The sequence below is a fragment of the Phoxinus phoxinus genome (genome assembly GCF_949152265.1).
Source record: "Phoxinus phoxinus genome assembly, chromosome: 2".
NCBI classification, from domain to species: Eukaryota; Metazoa; Chordata; class Actinopteri; order Cypriniformes; family Leuciscidae; genus Phoxinus; species Phoxinus phoxinus.
Window position 1 is genome coordinate 10996348 of NC_136877.1, and position 19280 is coordinate 11015627.

General features: G+C 37.2%; 1 protein-coding gene across 15 annotated transcripts in view; it reads right to left on the reverse strand.

Annotated features, from left to right (window-relative positions):
• mpdz (multiple PDZ domain crumbs cell polarity complex component) overlaps nt 1-19280 on the reverse strand; it is a 130814-nt gene that overhangs the window by 32481 nt on the left and 79053 nt on the right. The window lies entirely within an intron of this gene.

Genomic DNA, 19280 nt, shown 5'->3' on the forward strand with positions numbered 1-19280 from the left:
TCATTTGACATATGAAAAATCTTTTGATAAATTTTGCCAGCTGGGTCGCAAGATAATCAGGCCATATATATATAATATTCACTGGCCAAAATATATTTCAGATATATGCAAAATATATGGTGTAAACAGCAGCTTCATATTGAAAATGTATTTATTTTAATGTAAAAATATCATATTAAATATACAATAAGGGGCAAGAAAAGACATTAACAATCTTGATAAAATACATCTGGAGAAATGGAAAATGTTTTTCCTCCCTATGTCTAAAATATGTATGTAATATATTTAGGGGCCAAGCCCGTAGGGCAAGGCACCTATTGTATCCGTTAGTTAGGGGCCAAGCCCCGAAGGGGATAGACCCTATTGTATCCGTTAGTTAGGGGCCAAGCCCCGAAGGGGATAGACCCTATTGTATCCGTTAGTTTTCTTATTATTATTAGGGGCCAAGCCCCGAAGGGGCTGAGGCACCTATTGTATCCGTTAGTTTTATTAGGGGCCAAGCCCGTAGGGCAAGGCACCTATTGTATCCGTTAGTTTTCTTATTATTATTATTATTATTATTATTATTATTATTCTTCCTCCTCTGTAAGTCTATGGCAGCCCCATGAACCGTACATAGGAAAATGATGAAATTTGGCACAGTTATAGATATGACCATGAATAGTAATTGGACCAATTTTTGAGACTCTAAGTCAAACTCTATAGCGCCACCACCAGTTCAAAAATTGAACATTTAAATAGTTATAACTTTTGAACCCTTTGATCTAGGAAAATTAATCTTAGTACACCTGAATCCACTCATTATGGTGATTGCAATCAATATCGTACATTAAGACTCCGCCCATTACAGTAGTAGCCATTTTGAAAAGTACAGTATTAAGTTTTTTTGCTACTACTCATTCAAACTTTGTTCAATTCTTACGAAAATTGGCTCACATGATATTTGGACTGAACCGCACAGAAATGACTGAACAGATTTTTTTAATTCATCTTTGATCAAAAGTTATGCTGTTGCAAACTTAACAAACTCGACCCAATATTGGTTCGGAAGCTCTATCTCGGCCAAAGTTTGATCAATCGAAAGGAAAATTGGTACGCTTCATCGGAACCATGATCTCAGGGTCCATGCCAAATTCGAGAACAGCGCCACCTACAGGTCATGAGATATGAAAAATTGATATTTTGGCCAATAACTTTTTACAGTTTGTCAGAAAATCATGAATGTGGTATCTATGGATTCCTTGGGTCATGCCGAATCCGAGGATGCCAATTTTGTCAGGATGGGAGGTACCACGTGTCCGCCATTTTGAATTTTGACATAATTTGCAATCATTTTTAAACTATTTGACATATCTTCACAAAATTTAGTATGGACCATCGACACAATGTCCTGAAGGTACATGAGAACAATGAACACAGCGCCACCTAGTGTTCCAGAGATATAAGGTATTTTTCAAAAACACTTATAACTTTTGAAAACATTGTTCAAATTTGTATTGATTTATGTCATTATGTTCCTCGGCTTATGCCAATTCCGACGATATCTCATTTGTCATTTTCCAATAATGTGACTATCCGCCATTTTGGAACAAATGAAAAACAGTTTTTTCACTACTTCTCCTTCAAATCTTGCTAAATTTTGTCCAAAATTTGATCAGATGTTCTTTGGACTGAGACGCACAGAAATGACTGAATAGATTTTTTATATTTGCTACCGTTCCCGAGATATTCATCTTCGAAGTTGACCTAGCCTGTGTTTGTTGCCTTATGCTAGTTAGCTTAGCATAATAATTGGTTAGCATGCTAACCAGATGCCATTCTTTCTAATGTGGCTCTTCAGCTATCAGGATAACCATTAGCTTCATTAGCATTAAGCTAGCTTAGCATGCTAATCTCGTTAACATGATTTTGTGTGCTTATTCTTACACTGAAGCCTATCCTCTGCAGCTTTGAAAGTTACGTCCTCTGAGTGGCGCAATTTGATAAACCACGTGTCTCGAATCCCGAACCATTCTGGTCGTGGGTTCGAATCCCGTGTGACACATGCAAGAGATACTGTGGCCAGAAGTGGTGCAAAAGTTGCTTCTATTCAAGATATTGTGTCTTTCTGACAACTTCAATATAACATGCAGTACATCTTTATACAAATTCTTAATTTTTAGTTGATACTCACTTGAACTGTTGAATTTTGCCAGCTGTGTAAATGCATGATTGCCAAGAAGCACAACAAGATGAGGGACAGGCACCTGACCCATAGATAGTGGGTTCAAGTCCGTGTGGGACAACTTTCAAAATGTGTATGAATAATTCCTTTATTATTCAGATAAGAGCAATACTAATCTTTTGTAGGATTGGAAATAAGTGTTTTTTTCTTCATTCTGTGTTCGTTCTCATCAGAACGTCTGTTCATTTTGATTTCATCCTATCTGTACTTCTGAAGATATCTGTTCTTCATGTACATTCTATTTCTGCTCTTTTTGCCCTTCTGGCTCTGCATTGCGCTGCAGCCCATTTCTTTCTTACTCTTGGATTGGAAATAAGTGTTTTTTCCTCTTCATTCTGTGTTTGTTCTCATCAGAACTTCTGTTCATTTTTCATTTCATCCTATCTGTACTTCTGAAGATATCTGTTCTTTATGTATATTCTATTTCTGCTCTTTTATCTCTTCTGGCTCTGCATTGCGCTACAGCCCTTTCTGGGCTTGGCCCCGTGTTGCTGCTTGCAGCTATATTTATTATTATTATTCTTCCCGGTGGAAGTCTATGGCAGCCCTATGAACCGTACATAGGAAAATGATGAAATTTGGCACACTTGTAGTGATGCTAATGAATAGTAATTGGACCAATTTTTTACCCTCTAGGACCAACTCTATAGCGCCACCACCAGTTCAAAATTTTAACATTGAAATGGTTATAACTTTTGAACCCTTTGATCTAGAGACATGAACCTTAGTACACCTGATTCCACTCATCATGCTGATCACAACCAATATCTTACATTAAGAACCCGCCCATTACAGTAGTGGCCATTTTGAAATGTACAGTATTCAGTTTTTTTGCTACTCCTCCTTCAAATTTTGTCCAATTTTCTCCAAACATGTGCTCAAATGATCTTCGAACTGAGCCGCATAGAAGTACTGATCCCGATTTTTTTGTTATACTGGGAAAAAAAAGTTATGATGTCGCAAACTTAACGAGGTCCACCCAAAATTGGCTAAGAGGCTGTATCTCGGCCAAAGTTTGATCAATCGAAACGAAAATTGGTACACTTTATTGGAAGCATGTTCTGAGGTCCAATGCCAAAGTTGGGAATAGCGCCACCTACAGGTGATGAGATATGACAAATTGCTATTTTGGCCAATAACTTTTGAACAGTTTGTCTGAAAATCATAATTGTGGTATCTATGGATTCCTTGCATCATGCCGAATCCGTGGATATCGATTTTGCCATGATGGGATGTACCACGTGTCCGCCATTTTGAATTTTGTCATAATTTGCTATAACTTTTAAACTATTTGACATATCTTCATAAAATTTGGTATGGATCATCATTAGCATGGCCCGAAAGTACCTGAGAAGTTTGATCACAGCGCCACCTAGTGTTCCAGAGATATCATTGTTTTTTGAAAAAACGCTTATAACTTTTGCTAACATTGCTTGAAATTTGATTTCTTTATGTCAATATATTCCTTGGCTTATGCCGATTTCAACGATATCTCATATGCTATTTTTCAACAATGTGACTGGCCGCCATATTGGAGCGAATGTAAAACAGTTTTTTCACTACTCCTCCTTCCAAATTTGTCCAAAATTTTCCAAAATTTGCTCAAATGATCTTCGGACCGAGCCGCACAGAAGTACTGTTCCCGATTGTTTTGCTATACTGGAAAAAAAAAAGTTATGATGTCGCAAATTTAACAAGTTCGACCTAACATTGGTTCAGAGGCTGTAACTTGTGAACAGTTTGTCGCAAAATCATAAAATTGGTGTCTATCGATTCCTTGCGTCATGTCGAATCCGAGGATATCTATTTTGCCAGGATTGGATGTACCACGTCATAAGCTACTTTAGCATTAAGCTAGCTTAGCATGCTAATCTGGTTAACCTGCTTTTGTGTGCTCATTCTTACACTGAAGCCTCTCCTCTGCAGCTTTGTAGTATACGTCCTCTGAGTGGCGCAAGTTGCTAAACCACGTGTCATGAATCCTAAACCGTTCCGTTCGTACACAGGTTCGAATCCTGTGTGGCACATGAACAGACCGCAAGAAGTATTGTGGCCTTAAGTGGTGGAGAAGTTGCTTCTAATTGTTCTGTGACTTAAGAATGGTTTGGTTATTAAAGTTTCTTTTAAAGTTTTGAAAGCAAAGTATATTGAACTACTTTTTGAACCCATGGGACCATTGGAAGGCTTGGCCCCGGAAAGGCTGCTTGCAGCTTTAATTATTATTATTATTAGGGGCCAAGCCCGTAGGGCAAGGCACCTATTGTATCCGTTAGTTTTCTTCTTCTTATTATTATTAGGGGCCAAGCCCGTAGGGCAAGGCACCTATTGTATCCGTTAGTTTTCTTATTATTATTATTATTATTATTATTATTATTATTATTCTTCCTCCTCTGTAAGTCTATGGCAGCCCCATGAACCGTACATAGGAAAATGATGAAATTTGGCACAGTTATAGATATGACCATGAATAGTAATTGGACCAATTTTTGAGACTCTAAGTCAAACTCTATAGCGCCACCACCAGTTCAAAAATTGAACATTTAAATAGTTATAACTTTTGAACCCTTTGATCTAGGAAAATTAATCTTAGTACACCTGAATCCACTCATTATGGTGATTGCAATCAATATCGTACATTAAGACTCCGCCCATTACAGTAGAAGCCATTTTGAAAAGTACAGTATTAAGTTTTTTTGCTACTACTCATTCAAACTTTGTTCAATTCTTACGAAAATTGGCTCACATGATATTTGGACTGAACCGCACAGAAATGACTGAACAGATTTTTTTAATTCATCTTTGATCAAAAGTTATGCTGTTGCAAACTTAACAAACTCGACCCAATATTGGTTCAGAAGCTCTATCTCGGCCAAAGTTTGATCAATCGAAAGGAAAATTGGTACGCTTCATCGGAACCATGATCTCAGGGTCCATGCCAAATTCGAGAACAGCGCCACCTACAGGTCATGAGATATGAAAAATTTATATTTTGGCCAATAACTTTTGTACAGTTTGTCAGAAAATCATGAATGTGGTATCTATGGATTCCTTGGGTCATGCCGAATCCGAGGATGCCAATTTTGTCAGGATGGGAGGTACCACGTGTCCGCCATTTTGAATTTTGACATAATTTGCAATCATTTTTAAACTATTTGACATATCTTCACAAAATTTAGTATGGATCATCGACACAATGTCCTGAAGGTACATGAGAACAATGAACACAGCGCCACCTAGTGTTCCAGAGATATAAGGTATTTTTCAAAAACGCTTATAACTTTTGAAAACATTGTTCAAATTTGTATTGATTTACGTCATTATGTTCCTCGGCTTATGCCAATTCCGACGATATCTCATTTGTCATTTTCCAATAATGTGACTATCCGCCATTTTGGAACAAATGAAAAACAGTTTTTTCACTACTTCTCCTTCAAATCTTGCTAAATTTTGTCCAAAATTTGATCAGATGTTCTTTGGACTGAGACGCACAGAAATGACTGAATAGATTTTTTATATTTGCTACCGTTCCCGAGATATTCATCTTCGAAGTTGACCTAGCCTGTGTTTGTTGCCTTATGCTAGTTAGCTTAGCATAATAATTGGTTAGCATGCTAACCAGATGCCATTCTTTCTAATGTGGCTCTTCAGCTATCAGGATAACCATTAGCTTCATTAGCATTAAGCTAGCTTAGCATGCTAATCTCGTTAACATGATTTTGTGTGCTTATTCTTACACTGAAGGCTATCCTCTGCAGCTTTGAAAGTTACGTCCTCTGAGTGGCGCAATTTGATAAACCACGTGTCTCGAATCCCGAACCATTCTGGTCGTGGGTTCGAATCCCGTGTGACACATGCAAGAGATACTGTGGCCAGAAGTGGTGCAAAAGTTGCTTCTATTCAAGATATTGTGTCTTTCTGACAACTTCAATATAACATGCAGTACATCTTTATACAAATTCTTAATTTTTAGTTGATACTCACTTGAACTGTTGAATTTTGCCAGCTGTGTAAATGCATGATTGCCAAGAAGCACAACAAGATGAGGGACAGGCACCTGACCCATAGATAGTGGGTTCAAGTCCGTGTGGGACAACTTTCAAAATGTGTATGAATAATTCCTTTATTATCCAGATAAGAGCAATACTAATCTTTTGTAGGATTGGAAATAAGTGTTTTTTTTCTTCATTCTGTGTTCGTTCTCATCAGAACGTCTGTTCATTTTGATTTCATCCTATCTGTACTTCTGAAGATATCTGTTCTTCATGTACATTCTATTTCTGCTCTTTTTGCCCTTCTGGCTCTGCATTGCGCTGCAGCCCATTTCTTTCTTACTCTTGGATTGGAAATAAGCGTTTTTTCCTCTTCATTCTGTGTTTGTTCTCATCAGAACTTCTGTTCATTTTTCATTTCATCCTATCTGTACTTCTGAAGATATCTGTTCTTCATGTATATTCTATTTCTGCTCTTTTATCTCTTCTGGCTCTGCATTGCGCTACAGCCCTTTCTGGGCTTGGCCCCGTGTTGCTGCTTGCAGCTATATTTATTATTAGGGGCCAAGCCCGTAGGGCAAGGCACCTATTGTATCCGTTAGTTTTCTTATTATTATTAGGGGCCAAGCCCGTAGGGCAAGGCACCTATTGTATCCGTTAGTTTTCTTATTATTATTAGGGGCCAAGCCCGTAGGGCAAGGCACCTATTGTATCCGTTAGTTTTCTTATTATTATTATTATTATTATTATTATTATTATTCTTCCTCCTCTGTAAGTCTATGGCAGCCCTATGAACCGTACATAGGAAAATGATGAAATTTGGCACAGTTATAGATATGACCATGAATAGTAATTGGACCAATTTTTGAGACTCTAAGTCAAACTCTATAGCGCCACCACCAGTTCAAAAATTGAACATTTAAATAGTTATAACTTTTGAACCCTTTGATCTAGGAAAATTAATCTTAGTACACCTGAATCCACTCATTATGGTGATTGCAATCAATATCGTACATTAAGACTCCGCCCATTACAGTAGTAGCCATTTTGAAAAGTACAGTATTAAGTTTTTTTGCTACTACTCATTCAAACTTTGTTCAATTCTTACGAAAATTGGCTCACATGATATTTGGACTGAACCGCACAGAAATGACTGAACAGATTTTTTAAATTCATCTTTGATCAAAAGTTATGCTGTTGCAAACTTAACAAACTCGACCCAATATTGGTTCAGAAGCTCTATCTCGGCCAAAGTTTGATCAATCGAAAGGAAAATTGGTACGCTTCATCGGAACCATGATCTCAGGGTCCATGCCAAATTCGAGAACAGCGCCACCTACAGGTCATGAGATATGAAAAATTGATATTTTGGCCAATAACTTTTGTACAGTTTGTCAGAAAATCATGAATGTGGTATCTATGGATTCCTTGGGTCATGCCGAATCCGAGGATGCCAATTTTGTCAGGATGGGAGGTACCACGTGTCCGCCATTTTGAATTTTGACATAATTTGCAATCATTTTTAAACTATTTGACATATCTTCACAAAATTTAGTATGGATCATCGACACAATGTCCTGAAGGTACATGAGAACAATGAACACAGCGCCACCTAGTGTTCCAGAGATATAAGGTATTTTTCAAAAACGCTTATAACTTTTGAAAACATTGTTCAAATTTGTATTGATTTATGTCATTATGTTCCTCGGCTTATGCCAATTCCGACGATATCTCATTTGTCATTTTCCAATAATGTGACTATCCGCCATTTTGGAACAAATGAAAAACAGTTTTTTCACTACTTCTCCTTCAAATCTTGCTAAATTTTGTCCAAAATTTGATCAGATGTTCTTTGGACTGAGACGCACAGAAATGACTGAATAGATTTTTTATATTTGCTACCGTTCCCGAGATATTCATCTTCGAAGTTGACCTAGCCTGTGTTTGTTGCCTTATGCTAGTTAGCTTAGCATAATAATTGGTTAGCATGCTAACCAGATGCCATTCTTTCTAATGTGGCTCTTCAGCTATCAGGATAACCATTAGCTTCATTAGCATTAAGCTAGCTTAGCATGCTAATCTCGTTAACATGATTTTGTGTGCTTATTCTTACACTGAAGCCTATCCTCTGCAGCTTTGAAAGTTACGTCCTCTGAGTGGCGCAATTTGATAAACCACGTGTCTCGAATTCCGAACCATTCTGGTCGTGGGTTCGAATCCCGTGTGACACATGCAAGAGATACTGTGGCCAGAAGTGGTGCAAAAGTTGCTTCTATTCAAGATATTGTGTCTTTCTGACAACTTCAATATAACATGCAGTACATCTTTATACAAATTCTTAATTTTTAGTTGATACTCACTTGAACTGTTGAATTTTGCCAGCTGTGTAAATGCATGATTGCCAAGAAGCACAACAAGATCAGGGACAGGCACCTGACCCATAGATAGTGGGTTCAAGTCCGTGTGGGACAACTTTCAAAATGTGTATGAATAATTCCTTTATTATCCAGATAAGAGCAATACTAATCTTTTGTAGGATTGGAAATAAGTGTTTTTTTTCTTCATTCTGTGTTCGTTCTCATCAGAACGTCTGTTCATTTTGATTTCATCCTATCTGTACTTCTGAAGATATCTGTTCTTCATGTACATTCTATTTCTGCTCTTTTTGCCCTTCTGGCTCTGCATTGCGCTGCAGCCCATTTCTTTCTTACTCTTGGATTGGAAATAAGTGTTTTTTCCTCTTCATTCTGTGTTTGTTCTCATCAGAACTTCTGTTCATTTTTCATTTCATCCTATCTGTACTTCTGAAGATATCTGTTCTTCATGTATATTCTATTTCTGCTCTTTTATCTCTTCTGGCTCTGCATTGCGCTACAGCCCTTTCTGGGCTTGGCCCCGTGTTGCTGCTTGCAGCTATATTTATTATTATTAGGGGCCAAGCCCGTAGGGCAAGGCACCTATTGTATCCGTTAGTTTTCTTATTATTATTATTATTATTATTATTATTATTATTCTTCCTCCTCTGTAAGTCTATGACAGCCCTATGAACCGTACATAGGAAAATGATGAAATTTGGCACAGTTATAGATATGACCATGAATAGTAATTGGACCAATTTTTGAGACTCTAAGTCAAACTCTATAGCGCCACCACCAGTTCAAAAATTGAACATTTAAATAGTTATAACTTTTGAACCCTTTGATCTAGGAAAATTAATCTTAGTACACCTGAATCCACTCATTATGGTGATTGCAATCAATATCGTACATTAAGACTCCGCCCATTACAGTAGTAGCCATTTTGAAAAGTACAGTATTATGTTTTTTTGCTACTACTCATTCAAACTTTGTTCAATTCTTACGAAAATTGGCTCACATGATATTTGGACTGAACCGCACAGAAATGACTGAACAGATTTTTTTAATTCATCTTTGATCAAAAGTTATGCTGTTGCAAACTTAACAAACTTGACCCAATATTGGTTCAGAAGCTCTATCTCGGCCAAAGTTTGATCAATCGAAAGGAAAATTGGTACGCTTCATCGGAACCATGATCTCAGGGTCCATGCCAAATTCGAGAACAGCGCCACCTACAGGTCATGAGATATGAAAAATTGATATTTTGGCCAATAACTTTTGTACAGTTTGTCAGAAAATCATGAATGTGGTATCTATGGATTCCTTGGGTCATGCCGAATCCGAGGATGCCAATTTTGTCAGGATGGGAGGTACCACGTGTCCGCCATTTTGAATTTTGACATAATTTGCAATCATTTTTAAACTATTTGACATATCTTCACAAAATTTAGTATGGATCATCGACACAATGTCCTGAAGGTACATGAGAACAATGAACACAGCGCCACCTAGTGTTCCAGAGATATAAGGTATTTTTCAAAAACACTTATAACTTTTGAAAACATTGTTCAAATTTGTATTGATTTATGTCATTATGTTCCTCGGCTTATGCCAATTCCGACGATATCTCATTTGTCATTTTCCAATAATGTGACTATCCGCCATTTTGGAACAAATGAAAAACAGTTTTTTCACTACTTCTCCTTCAAATCTTGCTAAATTTTGTCCAATATTTGATCAGATGTTCTTTGGACTGAGACGCACAGAAATGACTGAATAGATTTTTTATATTTGCTACCGTTCCCGAGATATTCATCTTCGAAGTTGACCTAGCCTGTGTTTGTTGCCTTATGCTAGTTAGCTTAGCATAATAATTGGTTAGCATGCTAACCAGATGCCATTCTTTCTAATGTGGCTCTTCAGCTATCAGGATAACCATTAGCTTCATTAGCATTAAGCTAGCTTAGCATGCTAATCTCGTTAACATGATTTTGTGTGCTTATTCTTACACTGAAGCCTATCCTCTGCAGCTTTGAAAGTTACGTCCTCTGAGTGGCGCAATTTGATAAACCACGTGTCTCGAATCCCGAACCATTCTGGTCGTGGGTTCGAATCCCGTGTGACACATGCAAGAGATACTGTGGCCAGAAGTGGTGCAAAAGTTGCTTCTATTCAAGATATTGTGTCTTTCTGACAACTTCAATATAACATGCAGTACATCTTTATACAAATTCTTAATTTTTAGTTGATACTCACTTGAACTGTTGAATTTTGCCAGCTGTGTAAATGCATGATTGCCAAGAAGCACAACAAGATGAGGGACAGGCACCTGACCCATAGATAGTGGGTTCAAGTCCGTGTGGGACAACTTTCAAAATGTGTATGAATAATTCCTTTATTATCCAGATAAGAGCAATACTAATCTTTTGTAGGATTGGAAATAAGTGTTTTTTTTCTTCATTCTGTGTTCGTTCTCATCAGAACGTCTGTTCATTTTGATTTCATCCTATCTGTACTTCTGAAGATATCTGTTCTTCATGTACATTCTATTTCTGCTCTTTTTGCCCTTCTGGCTCTGCATTGCGCTGCAGCCCATTTCTTTCTTACTCTTGGATTGGAAATAAGTGTTTTTTCCTCTTCATTCTGTGTTTGTTCTCATCAGAACTTCTGTTCATTTTTCATTTCATCCTATCTGTACTTCTGAAGATATCTGTTCTTCATGTATATTCTATTTCTGCTCTTTTATCTCTTCTGGCTCTGCATTGCGCTACAGCCCTTTCTGGGCTTGGCCCCGTGTTGCTGCTTGCAGCTATATTTATTATTATTATTATTCTTCCTCCTCTGTAAGTCTATGGCAGCCCCATGAACCGTACATAGGAAAATGATGAAATTTGGCACAGTTATAGATATGACCATGAATAGTAATTGGACCAATTTTTGAGACTCTAAGTCAAACTCTATAGCGCCACCACCAGTTCAAAAATTGAACATTTAAATAGTTATAACTTTTGAACCCTTTGATCTAGGAAAATTAATCTTAGTACACCTGAATCCACTCATTATGGTGATTGCAATCAATATCGTACATTAAGACTCCGCCCATTACAGTAGTAGCCATTTTGAAAAGTACAGTATTAAGTTTTTTTGCTACTACTCATTCAAACTTTGTTCAATTCTTACGAAAATTGGCTCACATGATATTTGGACTGAACCGCACAGAAATGACTGAACAGATTTTTTTAATTCATCTTTGATCAAAAGTTATGCTGTTGCAAACTTAACAAACTCGACCCAATATTGGTTCGGAAGCTCTATCTCGGCCAAAGTTTGATCAATCGAAAGGAAAATTGGTACGCTTCATCGGAACCATGATCTCAGGGTCCATGCCAAATTCGAGAACAGCGCCACCTACAGGTCATGAGATATGAAAAATTGATATTTTGGCCAATAACTTTTTACAGTTTGTCAGAAAATCATGAATGTGGTATCTATGGATTCCTTGGGTCATGCCGAATCCGAGGATGCCAATTTTGTCAGGATGGGAGGTACCACGTGTCCGCCATTTTGAATTTTGACATAATTTGCAATCATTTTTAAACTATTTGACATATCTTCACAAAATTTAGTATGGACCATCGACACAATGTCCTGAAGGTACATGAGAACAATGAACACAGCGCCACCTAGTGTTCCAGAGATATAAGGTATTTTTCAAAAACACTTATAACTTTTGAAAACATTGTTCAAATTTGTATTGATTTATGTCATTATGTTCCTCGGCTTATGCCAATTCCGACGATATCTCATTTGTCATTTTCCAATAATGTGACTATCCGCCATTTTGGAACAAATGAAAAACAGTTTTTTCACTACTTCTCCTTCAAATCTTGCTAAATTTTGTCCAAAATTTGATCAGATGTTCTTTGGACTGAGACGCACAGAAATGACTGAATAGATTTTTTATATTTGCTACCGTTCCCGAGATATTCATCTTCGAAGTTGACCTAGCCTGTGTTTGTTGCCTTATGCTAGTTAGCTTAGCATAATAATTGGTTAGCATGCTAACCAGATGCCATTCTTTCTAATGTGGCTCTTCAGCTATCAGGATAACCATTAGCTTCATTAGCATTAAGCTAGCTTAGCATGCTAATCTCGTTAACATGATTTTGTGTGCTTATTCTTACACTGAAGCCTATCCTCTGCAGCTTTGAAAGTTACGTCCTCTGAGTGGCGCAATTTGATAAACCACGTGTCTCGAATCCCGAACCATTCTGGTCGTGGGTTCGAATCCCGTGTGACACATGCAAGAGATACTGTGGCCAGAAGTGGTGCAAAAGTTGCTTCTATTCAAGATATTGTGTCTTTCTGACAACTTCAATATAACATGCAGTACATCTTTATACAAATTCTTAATTTTTAGTTGATACTCACTTGAACTGTTGAATTTTGCCAGCTGTGTAAATGCATGATTGCCAAGAAGCACAACAAGATGAGGGACAGGCACCTGACCCATAGATAGTGGGTTCAAGTCCGTGTGGGACAACTTTCAAAATGTGTATGAATAATTCCTTTATTATTCAGATAAGAGCAATACTAATCTTTTGTAGGATTGGAAATAAGTGTTTTTTTCTTCATTCTGTGTTCGTTCTCATCAGAACGTCTGTTCATTTTGATTTCATCCTATCTGTACTTCTGAAGATATCTGTTCTTCATGTACATTCTATTTCTGCTCTTTTTGCCCTTCTGGCTCTGCATTGCGCTGCAGCCCATTTCTTTCTTACTCTTGGATTGGAAATAAGTGTTTTTTCCTCTTCATTCTGTGTTTGTTCTCATCAGAACTTCTGTTCATTTTTCATTTCATCCTATCTGTACTTCTGAAGATATCTGTTCTTTATGTATATTCTATTTCTGCTCTTTTATCTCTTCTGGCTCTGCATTGCGCTACAGCCCTTTCTGGGCTTGGCCCCGTGTTGCTGCTTGCAGCTATATTTATTATTATTATTATTCCTCCTCTGTAAGTCTATGGCAGCCCCATGAACCGTACATAGGAAAATGATGAAATTTGGCACAGTTATAGATATGACCATGAATAGTAATTGGACCAATTTTTGAGACTCTAAGTCAAACTCTATAGCGCCACCACCAGTTCAAAAATTGAACATTTAAATAGTTATAACTTTTGAACCCTTTGATCTAGGAAAATTAATCTTAGTACACCTGAATCCACTCATTATGGTGATTGCAATCAATATCGTACATTAAGACTCCGCCCATTACAGTAGTAGCCATTTTGAAAAGTACAGTATTAAGTTTTTTTGCTACTACTCATTCAAACTTTGTTCAATTCTTACGAAAATTGGCTCACATGATATTTGGACTGAACCGCACAGAAATGACTGAACAGATTTGTTTAATTCATCTTTGATCAAAAGTTATGCTGTTGCAAACTTAACAAACTCGACCCAATATTGGTTCAGAAGCTCTATCTCGGCCAAAGTTTGATCAATCGAAAGGAAAATTGGTACGCTTCATCGGAACCATGATCTCAGGGTCCATGCCAAATTCGAGAACAGCGCCACCTACAGGTCATGAGATATGAAAAATTGATATTTTGGCCAATAACTTTTGTACAGTTTGTCAGAAAATCATGAATGTGGTATCTATGGATTCCTTGGGTCATGCCGAATCCGAGGATGCCAATTTTGTCAGGATGGGAGGTACCACGTGTCCGCCATTTTGAATTTTGACATAATTTGCAATCATTTTTAAACTATTTGACATATCTTCACAAAATTTAGTATGGATCATCGACACAATGTCCTGAAGGTACATGAGAACAATGAACACAGCGCCACCTAGTGTTCCAGAGATATAAGGTATTTTTCAAAAACGCTTATAACTTTTGAAAACATTGTTCAAATTTGTATTGATTTATGTCATTATGTTCCTCGGCTTATGCCAATTCCGACGATATCTCATTTGTCATTTTCCAATAATGTGACTATCCGCCATTTTGGAACAAATGAAAAACAGTTTTTTCACTACTTCTCCTTCAAATCTTGCTAAATTTTGTCCAAAATTTGATCAGATGTTCTTTGGACTGAGACGCACAGAAATGACTGAATAGATTTTTTATATTTGCTACCGTTCCCGAGATATTCATCTTCGAAGTTGACCTAGCCTGTGTTTGTTGCCTTATGCTAGTTAGCTTAGCATAATAATTGGTTAGCATGCTAACCAGATGCCATTCTTTCTAATGTGGCTCTTCAGCTATCAGGATAACCATTAGCTTCATTAGCATTAAGCTAGCTTAGCATGCTAATCTCGTTAACATGATTTTGTGTGCTTATTCTTACACTGAAGCTCTGCAGCTTTGAAAGTTACGTCCTCTGAGTGGCGCAATTTGATAAACCACGTGTCTTGAATCCCGAACCATTCTGGTCGTGGGTTCGAATCCCGTGTGACACATGCAAGAGATACTGTGGCCTTAAGTGGTGGAAAAGTTGTTTCAGTTCTGCACATGATGTGTATCTGAGAAAGGATCTCCATAAAAATAACATGCAGCAAATTTATATAAAAAATCTTCATTTTGAGTACATTTTCATAACTCTCTGTAAAATTAAGCAAACCACAGTGTATGAGTATAAAGCAAATGCTGAGTAAAGCAAAAGGCTATAACTTTGAAGATTGTTTAATCAAATCCGATGTGTAGCAAAGCATTAAACCATGTGAATTGTGGAATGTTCAAAAGATTCCTAATAAGGAAATAAGTGTTTTTTCCTCTTCATTCTGTGTTTGTTCTCATCAGAACTTCTGTTCATTTTTCATTTCATCCTATCTGTACTTCTGAAGATATCTGTTCTTCATGTATATTCTATTTCTGCTCTTTTATCTCTTCTGGCTCTGCATTGCGCTACAGCCCTTTCTGGGCTTGGCCCCGTGTTGCTGCTTGCAGCTATATTTAGGGGCCAAGCCCGTAGGGCAAGGCACCTATTGTATCCGTTAGTTTTCTTATTATTATTATTATTATTATTATTATTATTATTCTTCCTCCTCTGTAAGTCTATGGCAGCCCCATGAACCGTACATAGGAAAATGATGAAATTTGGCACAGTTATAGATATGACCATGAATAGTAATTGGACCAATTTTTGAGACTCTAAGTCAAACTCTATAGCGCCACCACCAGTTCAAAAATTGAACATTTAAATAGTTATAACTTTTGAACCCTTTGATCTAGGAAAATTAATCTTAGTACACCTGAATCCACTCATTATGGTGATTGCAATCAATATCGTACATTAAGACTCCGCCCATTACAGTAGAAGCCATTTTGAAAAGTACAGTATTAAGTTTTTTTGCTACTACTCATTCAAACTTTGTTCAATTCTTACGAAAATTGGCTCACATGATATTTGGACTGAACCGCACAGAAATGACTGAACAGATTTTTTTAATTCATCTTTGATCAAAAGTTATGCTGTTGCAAACTTAACAAACTCGACCCAATATTGGTTCAGAAGCTCTATCTCGGCCAAAGTTTGATCAATCGAAAGGAAAATTGGTACGCTTCATCGGAACCATGATCTCAGGGTCCATGCCAAATTCGAGAACAGCGCCACCTACAGGTCATGAGATATGAAAAATTTATATTTTGGCCAATAACTTTTGTACAGTTTGTCAGAAAATCATGAATGTGGTATCTATGGATTCCTTGGGTCATGCCGAATCCGAGGATGCCAATTTTGTCAGGATGGGAGGTACCACGTGTCCGCCATTTTGAATTTTGACATAATTTGCAATCATTTTTAAACTATTTGACATATCTTCACAAAATTTAGTATGGATCATCGACACAATGTCCTGAAGGTACATGAGAACAATGAACACAGCGCCACCTAGTGTTCCAGAGATATAAGGTATTTTTCAAAAACGCTTATAACTTTTGAAAACATTGTTCAAATTTGTATTGATTTACGTCATTATGTTCCTCGGCTTATGCCAATTCCGACGATATCTCATTTGTCATTTTCCAATAATGTGACTATCCGCCATTTTGGAACAAATGAAAAACAGTTTTTTCACTACTTCTCCTTCAAATCTTGCTAAATTTTGTCCAAAATTTGATCAGATGTTCTTTGGACTGAGACGCACAGAAATGACTGAATAGATTTTTTATATTTGCTACCGTTCCCGAGATATTCATCTTCGAAGTTGACCTAGCCTGTGTTTGTTGCCTTATGCTAGTTAGCTTAGCATAATAATTGGTTAGCATGCTAACCAGATGCCATTCTTTCTAATGTGGCTCTTCAGCTATCAGGATAACCATTAGCTTCATTAGCATTAAGCTAGCTTAGCATGCTAATCTCGTTAACATGATTTTGTGTGCTTATTCTTACACTGAAGGCTATCCTCTGCAGCTTTGAAAGTTACGTCCTCTGAGTGGCGCAATTTGATAAACCACGTGTCTCGAATCCCGAACCATTCTGGTCGTGGGTTCGAATCCCGTGTGACACATGCAAGAGATACTGTGGCCAGAAGTGGTGCAAAAGTTGCTTCTATTCAAGATATTGTGTCTTTCTGACAACTTCAATATAACATGCAGTACATCTTTATACAAATTCTTAATTTTTAGTTGATACTCACTTGAACTGTTGAATTTTGCCAGCTGTGTAAATGCATGATTGCCAAGAAGCACAACAAGATGAGGGACAGGCACCTGACCCATAGATAGTGGGTTCAAGTCCGTGTGGGACAACTTTCAAAATGTGTATGAATAATTCCTTTATTATCCAGATAAGAGCAATACTAATCTTTTGTAGGATTGGAAATAAGTGTTTTTTTTCTTCATTCTGTGTTCGTTCTCATCAGAACGTCTGTTCATTTTGATTTCATCCTATCTGTACTTCTGAAGATATCTGTTCTTCATGTACATTCTATTTCTGCTCTTTTTGCCCTTCTGGCTCTGCATTGCGCTGCAGCCCATTTCTTTCTTACTCTTGGATTGGAAATAAGCGTTTTTTCCTCTTCATTCTGTGTTTGTTCTCATCAGAACTTCTGTTCATTTTTCATTTCATCCTATCTGTACTTCTGAAGATATCTGTTCTTCATGTATATTCTATTTCTGCTCTTTTATCTCTTCTGGCTCTGCATTGCGCTACAGCCCTTTCTGGGCTTGGCCCCGTGTTGCTGCTTGCAGCTATATTTATTATTATTATTATTATTCCTCCTCTGTAAGTCTATGACAGCCCTATGAACCGTACATAGGAAAATGATGAAATTTGGTACACTTCTAGTGATGCTAATGAATAGTAATTGGACCAAATTTTGAGACTCTAAGTCAAACTATATAGCGCCACCACCAGTTCAAAAATTGAACATTTAAATTGTTATAACTTTTGAACCCTTTGATCTAGAAAAATGAATCTTAGTACACCTGAATCCACTCATTATGGTGATTGCAATCAATATCGTACAGTAAGACTCCGCCCATTACAGTAGTAGCCATTTTGAAAAGTACAGTATTAAGTTTTTTTGCTACTACTCATTCAAACTTTGTTCAATTCTTACGAAAATTGGTTCACATGATATTTGGACTAAACCGCACAGAAATGACTGAATAGATTTTTTAAATTAATCTTTGATCAAAAGTTATGGTGTCGCAAACTTAACAAGGTCGACCCAATTTTGGTTCAGAAGCTCTATCTCGGCCAAAGTTTGATCAATCGAAAGGAAAATTGGTACGCTTAATCGGAACCATGATCTCAGGGTCCATGCCAAATTCGAGAACAGCGCCACCTACAGGTCATGAGATATGAAAAATTGATATTTTGGCCAATAACTTTTGTACAGTTTGTCAGAAAATCATGAATGTGGTATCTATGGATTCCTTGGGTCATGCCGAATCCGAGGATGCCAATTTTGTCAGGATGGGAGGTACCACGTGTCCGCCATTTTGAATTTTGACATAATTTGCAATAATTTTTAAACTATTTGACATATCTTCACAAAATTTAGTATGGATCATCGACACAATGTCCTGAAGGTACATGAGAACAATGAACACAGCGCCACCTAGTGTTCCAGAGATATAAGGTATTTTTCAAAAACACTTATAACTTTTGAAAACATTGTTCAAATTTGTATTGATTTATGTCATTATGTTCCTTGGCTTATGCCAATTCCGACGATATCTCATTTGTCATTTTCCAATAATGTGACTATCCGCCATTTTGGAACAAATGAAAAACAGTTTTTTCACTACTTCTCCTTCAAATCTTGCTAAATTTTGTCCAAAATTTGATCAGATGTTCTTTGGACTGAGACGCACAGAAATGACTGAATAGATTTTTTATATTCGCTACCGTTCCCGAGATATTCATCTTCGAAGTTGACCTAGCCTGTGTTTGTTGCCTTATGCTAGTTAGCTTAGCATAATAATTGGTTAGCATGCTAACCAGATGCCATTCTTTCTAATGTGGCTCTTCAGCTATCAGGATAACCATTAGCTTCATTAGCATTAAGCTAGCTTAGCATGCTAATCTCGTTAACATGATTTTGTGTGCTTATTCTTACACTGAAGCCTATCCTCTGCAGCTTTGAAAGTTACGTCCTCTGAGTGGCGCAATTTGATAAACCACGTGTCTCGAATCCCGAACCATTCTGGTCGTGGGTTCGAATCCCGTGTGACACATGCAAGAGTTACTGTGG